The sequence below is a fragment of the Haemaphysalis longicornis genome, unplaced genomic scaffold (assembly GCF_048455015.1).
Source record: "Haemaphysalis longicornis isolate Haplotype H1 unplaced genomic scaffold, Haemaphysalis longicornis Haplotype H1 scaffold_2, whole genome shotgun sequence".
Taxonomy (NCBI): domain Eukaryota; kingdom Metazoa; phylum Arthropoda; class Arachnida; order Ixodida; family Ixodidae; genus Haemaphysalis; species Haemaphysalis longicornis.
Window position 1 is genome coordinate 125,106,366 of NW_027526295.1, and position 9,775 is coordinate 125,116,140.

At 45.1% G+C, this 9,775-nt stretch overlaps 1 non-coding gene across 1 annotated transcript; it reads right to left on the minus strand.

Moving 5' to 3' along the window:
• Positions 1–2,345: 2,345 nt before the first annotated feature.
• On the minus strand, positions 2,346–2,418 carry Trnat-ggu (transfer RNA threonine (anticodon GGU)). The gene has a single exon. It is a non-coding gene; the product is annotated as a tRNA-Thr (tRNA).
• Between the last annotated feature and the right edge of the window lie 7,357 nt (positions 2,419–9,775).

The window sequence follows — 9,775 nt, forward strand, 5'->3', positions numbered from 1 at the left end:
TCGACTTGGCGCGCGTCCCACCTGCACACTAAGCATTTTTAGGAGTTGCACATTCCTCTAGTAACCATTTACGACAAACATAGCCCTAAAAGGCCACGCGTCATTTGTCTTTGCGCCTTTGGGTCTCAGACGCCCTCTCACCGCTAAGCACACATATTACCCGAAAACTGTACGTTATGAATGATGAGGATTATGCTTTGCTGCACGCGCACCGTCATTACGTATGTACAGGGCGAGTGATGCCATCACAAATGTCTCTACTGGAAGCGATGCCCTTTTAGTTTAGTTACGCTGTGACTCCAGATGACGGGATTGGGCAAGACAACACGTTTGCGAAGCCAGCTGGGCAGCCTTGTTCCGGATCTGTTCCTTCCTGCAATCGCAGTAATACAAAGGAAACGTTGCGTAATGGGTTTTTAAAAATACCATTGAACAAAACGTGTATTGACCAGATACTCGAGGTATCGAAGTTTTGGAGTCTGTAGCGCTTGTGAAACACTGCCGGAACGCAATTGACATACACAAATACCATTGAACAAAATGTGCCTTGACCAGATACCCCAGTTATCGATGATTTGGAGTCTGTAGCGCTTGTGAAACACTGTCGGAAGGCAATTTACATACACAAATACCATTGAACAAAACGTGCCTTGACCAGATGCCCGAGTTATCGAAGTTTTGGAGTCTGTAGCGCTTGCGAAACACTGTCGGAACGCAATTGACATACACATGTCTCGTTGATCTAATCATGTAGGGCTAGGCTCAACAACAGAGTGGCGAATAAGGCGTAGTGCTTGCGGAACGGCAGCGGCATCAATCGGAACAGTCTTTTATGAGAAACGTCGCATATTCGCTTGGCCGTAAAGCTTAGGCATCTAAGCTTCCCGTCAGAAGCTTGGCTGCGTCAAAATCAGGCTCCATATACGTGCAACGCTACTAGCAATTGGAAGAGGTTGATACCTTATCCCAAAAAGTTTCGTCACCAGAACCGAAAACCTTCTGAATATTATTTTTATTTCTTGGTTGGTATTCGTTTTCTGGGTGCTTCTTTGCATGTAACAGACGTGCCCTACTCTTCCATCGTTTAATGACCGTCACGCCAACCGCAATATTTAGAGCAATACATGCGACGCTGTGAATGACCAAAATAGGTACAGGTTCGCTCAGTTCGGTTTAGTTTTATTTCCTTCGAGGCTCCCGGCAGGGAGTATAACGTAAGGTGTGGACAAAAATGTATCAGGTGCAAAGTGAACGATTTGAATGGCATGAATTCAGCACTAAAAATTTCATTCAATAATTTCCCAACGAAAAAATTCAGACAGCTTGCACTCACTCGTAAGACCTGAATGGCGAAGCTGTTGTATGTGATAATTCACGGACACAAGGTTGTTTTAGTATCGTTTTGGTGTCGTTGTTGACGGCGGCATGGCATTTCAATTACCGTATGTTGAGCGAGGCCAGTTTGATCTCGTCGTTGTGGTCGACGTTTTCGTACGACATTCTGCAAGCGCGACTTGTCGTCTCTAGCGGATGTATTGTACGCCAATCCTCTTGAAGCGCGGGCTGTTCCTCGGCCGTGCGAACAATCCGCACCGCAGCCGGGCCATGTGGAGTCAATGATAACCTACAGCAGCTTCGACATTCAAGTGGCGGCTCTTCTACGGTACAGAGCGCATGTGCACGACGTCACGAGGACGAGCGAATGAGGGGCATACGCTATGACGTGTCTTTCTCGTTTAGAGCAAGTGTTGCCACGATACGGAGAACGCTGGAGTTTTTTTGTGGCCTATGTTGTCCAATCTCCCTGAGTAAATATGCTTAGCTTGAGGAACGTATGTTCGACGCAGGCATGCGTGAGCGCTCGGCAATTTCTTTATACTTTCAGAAGTGCAGACACCATACACAAACGATTTGCTCAACAGCTTTGTTGTTAAAATTTCATTGGAGAAGGCCATTCAAGTGAATAACTGTTTGAATTAAGAAAGAAGAAGCAAAGGATCGTTGTAGAAACACAGGGGCGGGAAACCTATGAAGAGTGAGAGTGGCAATGACATGTGCTTGCTCGAGGCAAGATGTAAGCGGGTGACCGAAGGAAAGGGAGCAGGGAGTGGTGATGCGGCTAGGAAAATTTCCCCAAGTGGTTCATAGTGGCAAAGTGGCACACCGAAAACATTCTGACCCTATATATATAGCATCAGAAAATGGGAAATGAGGGGCTCCGTGAAATAATACAGAAAATAAGGTTTGGCAGTCAAGAAAACCTCGGAAAGCAAAGGGGAGGTTGTGGTGGGTCATAGAAAGAGATGAAGAATTTTTCGAGTCGAAAAGAAAGTGGTGAAAAAATTCCCGCCGGGTGGGATCCGAACCCACGACCTCCAGAATACCGGTCTGGTGCGATAACCACTACGCTACCGGCGGGGCTGTTTCCCCAGCACTTTCTCGGGTATTTATGTTAAGGTATTTTTGTTTCCTGCACTTGGGTGTGGTAGCCAGCGCCACTCGGACTACTCGGTGTGAAGGGGACCTTCTTCCGGGCCGTGACTCGAGTCACGGCTTACATATATCACGGTATATATATATATATATATATATATATATATATATATATATATATATATATATATATATATATATATATATATATATATATATATATATATATATATATATATATATATATATATATATATATATATATATCACTGTGTCGAACCTAAAAATAATATACCGGTTCGGTTACAGTTCGGGTGAAATGATTTCGTTCCGGTTCAGTTCCCGTTCGAATAAATTACACATCGAAGCGGTTCGCGAACCGGTTAGGAAGCCTAACTGGTTCCCAAACCGATTTGAAAAAATTATAAGTGCGAAATCAAAATTTTACTTTGTAGTTGAAAGAGACCGTAACTAACAAATACGTGTTTGGTTCCTCCAAACGATGACTTTGTCGCAACAGCAATGACGCCGATCTCAATGGAAACCTCAAACAGTTAGGCTAGACAACAGGGAAAATAAAAGAAGGTATTGCCATTCACCACGCACTTTCTTTCCAAGGCCATATGACATTACTGGGACATATTTATGCGACTGCCAGCCGCCCACCAAAACCAATGCTCAAATTCAGGTCTGTGACATATAGTGGCCCCTCCAGTTCTGTTTTACGGCACCTCTAGATTTTTTAACATGAAGTTAACCCAATGATATCGGTTTTCCACATTACGTCACAGATGAGGTTGGATAGAGTAAAATGAGTAATTACAATTTTTTGTAAAACCCACGTCTTACGGGGATGGAATAGCATAGAACGAGTCACCAAAGGATTTTTCTTTCAAATATAACAGGGTTTATTTTGCTTTTACGGTTCCTTTGCCTTCCCATGCAGAGCGTAAGTAAGGGGAATAGCGCCGACTGCGAACTCAGGCGACTTCGGTATGGAGTTGCCTATCACCCCCAGCAAAAGATAATTTTACTTGCATTTTTTTAATCGACCAGATTTAGGGGGAATCTCCAAGGTAGGGTGCGTTTCTACGAAGGAACGTTTGGCATCCACCTCAGTGCAGCCGTACGGCTACAAATAAAAGCTCTACAGCTTTCCCAGAAACTTCTCAGTTGAAGAAGAATTCGTCCGGATCCAGCCGTACGTCTCCATTGAGGTGGATGTCGAACTTTCCTGCGTACCTGCATTTTTATTCCAGTAACACTCTACAAAAAGTGGTAGAAAGACTCTGTCAGTTCTCTACAAATGCGTACACATTCTTTCCATCCGCTGTCTTACCTGACAAACGTCTATAGAGTCGGCGTCACCTCTTACAGGACTGAATTGTTGGGACGCCATTTTACCAATAATGTCTTATATCACAGTAGTGTTATATCACAGTAAAAATCACCATGTATCCCTCTGCGTCCCAAGAAATTATAGAACGCAACAGGTAGGCACATGTAGGCCGTGGGCCACTGCTGCGCGGTGCAGTGATCTGTTTGTCTGCCTGCTTCTGCAGATTTTTTACATTACACTGGCTGTTTCATCAACCTGGCAGTGAGTGACTCCTCCCACGGATGGGCGAGGAAACGCTTTAAACAGTAACATCATATATTTATGCACAAGTGCGCAAAGAGTACGGGTGGGCGATTGATCGATTAACCTACAGATTTATCAATAATGCATTCTTCGCGATTACGTTTCTTAACCAATTAATCGGCTCAACCCACGTGAGGCGGTAGACCAGATATCAAGCCCCTGAAAACGCTGCGCAAGTATATTTTAAGTCATCGCCCTACACAGCAAAAACGCGTTGTTTTGGTTAGAACAGCAACCGCGTGCAGTTGCAACGAAGGCGAGAGGCGCCGGTCTCGCTCCTTCGAGAAATAGCGGCAGTTGAACTTCTTTCGCTGGTCTGTACCACTTGAGCGTCTGTGAAGTCTGTTTAGCCCAATCGGACACACATACCCGATATGTCTTAAAATCGGAGAACATGATTTCGACTCCTCCGTGTTGATGATGTGATAGCAATAAAAAGAATACTTCGAACTTGAAATTGTTCTTATTCTTTATTATTTCACTAAACCACACCAACCGAAAAAACAATAAATTAATCGATTAATGCCTGCGGATAAATAGGATTAAAGTTTCTCATCTACGGCCATCTCTACTTGAGAGAGATAAATATCTTCTTCGAGATTAACATCTCAACAATATTCATAGTGCACCTGAAGGCAGCTCCAAAATAATACGATCAACGCCCGCTGTACATTATCATTGTTTTATCGAGCGGCGTACCGACCGTGATGCTCCCTGTGTAAAGCCAACACAGCTGACTTAGCCCATATATTGTAAGGCTGTCCCCAGGACCCCTTCCTATGAGGCTGCAATTTCCTCATTCGGAGCACTGGGAGGGAGCGACGCCCAGAGCATCGACTTGCCTATTCGAGTTTGGGCCGTGACAGAAGCGCTGGGGATTGCTGGATGCCACGGTCTGGTCGCCACCTCCCCGTTAGCCATAGAGTTTCATACTAATATATACTAGAGGGAAATCTGGCGCTGCATTCGCGGGCCGCCGTGGGCGGCGCCATTGCAGCTAGCGACGTTCCTCGCCTCCTTGGCTTGGTTAGCCACATGGCTTCTTTTTCGTCTTGAAGCCAAAAGGGGTAACATTGTTTTTTTGTTCATCCTCCATGAAGCTTCTAAATAATCCCTGACAAATAAACCTTTTAGGAGCTTTAATTTTATAATAACAAAACAAACTTGATTAATGTTCTGCAGTAATATTGTGGCATTTTTGCAGCCAAAGCCAAATTTTCAGCCTGTTCGTGAGCCATGCCAAGGTCAAGTTGAACGTGCCTGCCCGGTACATGACGGCACGCTCGCTGGAGCGCGGCTTCCCTAGACAGTGGCGCCAGATTTCCCTCTAGTATATATTAGTATGAAACTCTATGCCGTTAGCAATAGCCCATTATCTATTGCCGTCTTTTTCACGAAAGTAAAGGTTCATTCATCCATCCATTAGGCGGGATAATAAACCAGACAACATTGCCCTGCGAGCAAAGTGTAACGGGTTAGAAAATTCAACCTTAAATTTCGTTTTTTTGTTATCAAAGTAAACTATTACGCAAGATGAAATATCGATTATTTTGTTATTTTAACGTTAGTTTTGTGTCGATGCACAATGTTTGCACAGTCGCAGAGAGAACTGTAACTGGAAACGCAAAGCATATATTTCATATCGCCTGCACGCAGCCCGAGAGTGGTATTTCCTTTGCGAGCGAGCATCAGCAGCATACGATTACAATATTGGTGCGCGTTTCTTTCCTCGAGTTGCCAGCTCTAATAAGGTGGGCGTTGATAGTGTTGCGATTTATCTAAGGGCTAAAAGTGTGTGGACGATCACGAGGCTGGTAGTACGTAAAGAAAACTCCCACTAATGACACTGAGCGCACCATATCAACAGCGGGTGGTGGAACCGTTTCGTCGTGAACCGATCACCGTTATTTATTTTTTTCGGTTCAGTTCCGGTTCAGGTTCAGCGAGGGAAGAAAATAACGGTTTGGGTTCGGGTTCAGTTAAGGCAAAAACATCGGTTCGGTTCCGGTTCAACCCCCTGATTATATATGACGGCGCACTCATGTCAAAACATAAACCATTTGTTACCTCACTCTGCTGATGGACGGTTAACCGCAGCTTTGAAAACTGTTTTGCCGAGGATGTTGGTGGCGTAAACCGACAAATCCTTTAGCGAAAGAGCAAAAAATGGAGTCTATCGTAGGCTGCGTGGCAGTGCGGGCAGCCCACGGGAAACGAAAGCAAGGTAAGCGCGGGGACATTGGCAAATGGCGATGCTTAGAGTGCAGGGGAAAACGGCCGTTCGCGACGCAGGTGCGTGTCAACCTTTTAAAGTTATTGTCATTGTGCGCGCTATTTTTACCTCGGACATTTAATGTGCAACAGCCACCACTCGTTCGCACCCACTCACATTTGCCCCGCCCCTCATGCTTGATCTCGCCTTGATAATACGCATAAAGTTAACCCTAGATTCGTGAAAGCAAACACTTATCAAGATTCCCTGCTTTTTCTCAATGTCGCCGAATGGAATTTTTCGTCATCACACGTAGCCAATTTAACCGAGACGTCATCATTTGGCACTGCTTTTTTAGCCTCTCTTGGAAGTGACTTTTTTGGATACTTATAGAAGTATTGCGGTTTCTTGTTTGTGTTTTTTTTGCAGTTTAGACCCTTGTCTCGTGTTATTTTTCTTTTTAAATATTGTTCTTAGTGTTCTTGTGGCTGATGTCTAGCAACATTGCTGTCAAGACGTTTATTTCCCGCTACGTAATGTCCTGGGGTGTTTGGGGTAGTAATAAATAAATAAATAAATAAATTCATTAAACAAAGCTGATGGGCAAGTTCGTGCATTATGATTTAAAAATAGAGCGCGAATTAGACAAGGGCACTAAAGAAGAACGACGGGACTAGCGCTCACTTGTAACTAACATTTATTGAAGCATCGTCTCATATTTATACATGTATTATTAGGAGCATGCGCACTAGGGTACACCAAATGGAAGGCATCAAACAGAGGACACGATCAAAGTGACGTTTTCAAAAACTGAAACTCACTCGCACGCAAAAACACAGATGCATCACTGATGCGTCAATAAATGTTAGTTGCAAGTGAGCGCTTGTCCCGTTGTCCTTCTTTGCTGTCGTTGTCCGAGTCGCGCTCTATTTTTAAATCAAATAAAATAAATAAATAAATAAATAAATAAATAAATAAAAATAACAAAATAAAACTGCTGCCCCAAAGCTGCGAAACATGCGACGCTCAAAGGCAATTAAGTTTGCGATGCACAATCCTGAGTCTACAGACGTTCAGCGCATGTTTTGCCAAGCGGTTTCGTCAATTCTTCCGTAATATGCCCCATTAAGCACGTTCGTGTCAAGCAGATGTGCCTAAACAACAGTACAGCTTCTGAGCCACTTGTTCAGCCCTGCCATTTAAATATGGCATCAGGTCATTATACAGGTCCGGCTCATAACAAAAAAACTGGCGAAGCTTGCACAAAGTCACTCAAGGCTTCAATAATGGCGAAGCTGCAGTATTTCTTTCTACGTTAGCGCTGAAGGACACATCACCACGCATTCGTACAAGCTTCAAATTCTTTATTTAGATATTCCGTCGTCGCCTTGCACTATGCTGGTAGTAGTCATCGTATATGCACCGATATAGTATTTTTTTTCTTTATTGCAATATTTCAGTACAAAAAAAGCACCATCAAACAAAAAAACTGCAACGATAAAAGTGCTGGTCATCACCTTGCCAGCAGAAAAACGATTAAAATTGTTTGAGGTTGATCAGTGTTTCCATCACAGGCAACCACTCTGGAGGCTCAGGCTGATCCCTCCACACTTCAATCATCATACGCATTGAATCACCGAAATATTCTCTTGACCATTTAGCGTAAACGTCCCTATGGCGTATGGCCATGCGGGATTTCCAAATTGCATGTATGGCCAGGACCATCACGAGGTCGTAAGGTACTTCGTCACTCTCAATCGGTAAAAACCTAATGCCGTGAGCGTCCAGGGGGAAATCTTTTTTGAGTGTCCGCTGAAGCACGTCCCAAAGGAGACCCTGTCCAAGCAGCCCAAAAACACGTGTTCTACAGTCTCGGGTTTTCTGCACGCGTAGCAGTCCACCCCACCCGGCAAAAACATTCCCTTTTCCTTCTGCCACGTTTTCACATCAAGGACGCCCGAGTACAGTTTAAAGAAAAACGTCTTAACCCATGGGCCAATCGCCATACGTTTCACGCGCTTAAGAACATCCTGTCCTGGCCCTACACGGTACAGCCATCTATACAATGGAACGGGAAGTACGGAATCAACGACGTCATTATACAATCTTTTACGCGTCACACTAGATAAGTACTCTAGCGTGAAGCGTGCACGCAAAAACATGGTGGCTTGTATCACCTCACGGAAGTAGCCTTTCGTTGCGCCAAAAGAAAAAGAAGCTAACGTTACAACAAAATCAGGAAGCGCTCTGGCCAACTTCACCTGACACACAGTGCACAAAAAGGGGTCCTTAACATCCCGAAAAAACAAACGATTTACCACTTGAGGCAAAAGCAGATGCGATAATGACAGGCCACCAAGACGCACGCGCCGAAACAGGTTGGTACGGCTGGTTCTCTCCCATGACGACTCCCAAATCAACACAGCAAAAACTCTGTGCAAGGCCTGTACATGTGCCCGCGAACAATGTAACACCTGTAGAACGTACCACAGTTTGCTAATTCAAAACAGATTACACACTGAGGCCCTCGCAAATATTGACAGTCCGCTACCCTTCCATTTCTCGGCCTTTTCACGCAATTCGACTGTTTGACTGCACCAACAAGGGTCGCTGTCTACATAGTTCTCGAGGGGCACTGCCATGGGGAACACGACGATATCGATGGAAGGGAGCATCGATATCGTCGTGTTCCCCATGCCAAGGTTGCATGCGCGGTAGCCCTTGACGACAGTTGGGAGGCACCGGCGGCGCGTACGCGAAAGAGGCATACGCGGAGTTCCTGGGGTCGCGTCGAGGCTCCGTTGAGCAGGTGTTGCGCCAGCTGAGGCGTTGTTGGTTGCTAGGGCACGCGAGGCGCTCCTCAGAGTTCGCGCCAGCTTTTTTTTTGTGTGTGCTCAAGCCTTTGCGGGAATCGGGGAAGCTCAGCAGTCGCCGCGAGGCACGCGCTTACGAGCGTTCCGCATTTTCTTGTTATTTTCAACGCGTTGCGCGCCGCGCATTACAGCCAGCTGCACAAGCTCCGCTCCTAAACGGCGGTTTTTTCCCGGCTACAAAAATGACAATTTCATCGTGTACAAAAACAAAAAAGCGAAATTTTGTGGAAACCGTATTCGGCAGTGGCGACTCCCTAGCTAGTTTTTGCCAATTTTTTGTGACGTCAGAGAATCTTGTTTGTGCCATTGGCCGGCGCCGACCGCAGCCGCTGCCAAGAAACATGAGTGGACGATTGCGGTGGTTCCTCTAAGCTCCGTTTGGTTGCGTCACTTGAATGCAAGCGCGCAGTTAACAAAGTAATGAAAAATGTGTTAGTGCTTGTCCATAACACGTCAGCCCTGCCTATCACTTAGGCGCGAAATTTGAAAGTTGGTCTATATTTTCAGTTTGTTTTTCGAGAAAAAGTCGTCTTTATCTTTCACAATGCATCTGAGTGCGTGAACAGAGGCTCGTTCTTCCAGAAAAAATTGTTTTACCTCGTCTTCATGACCCCT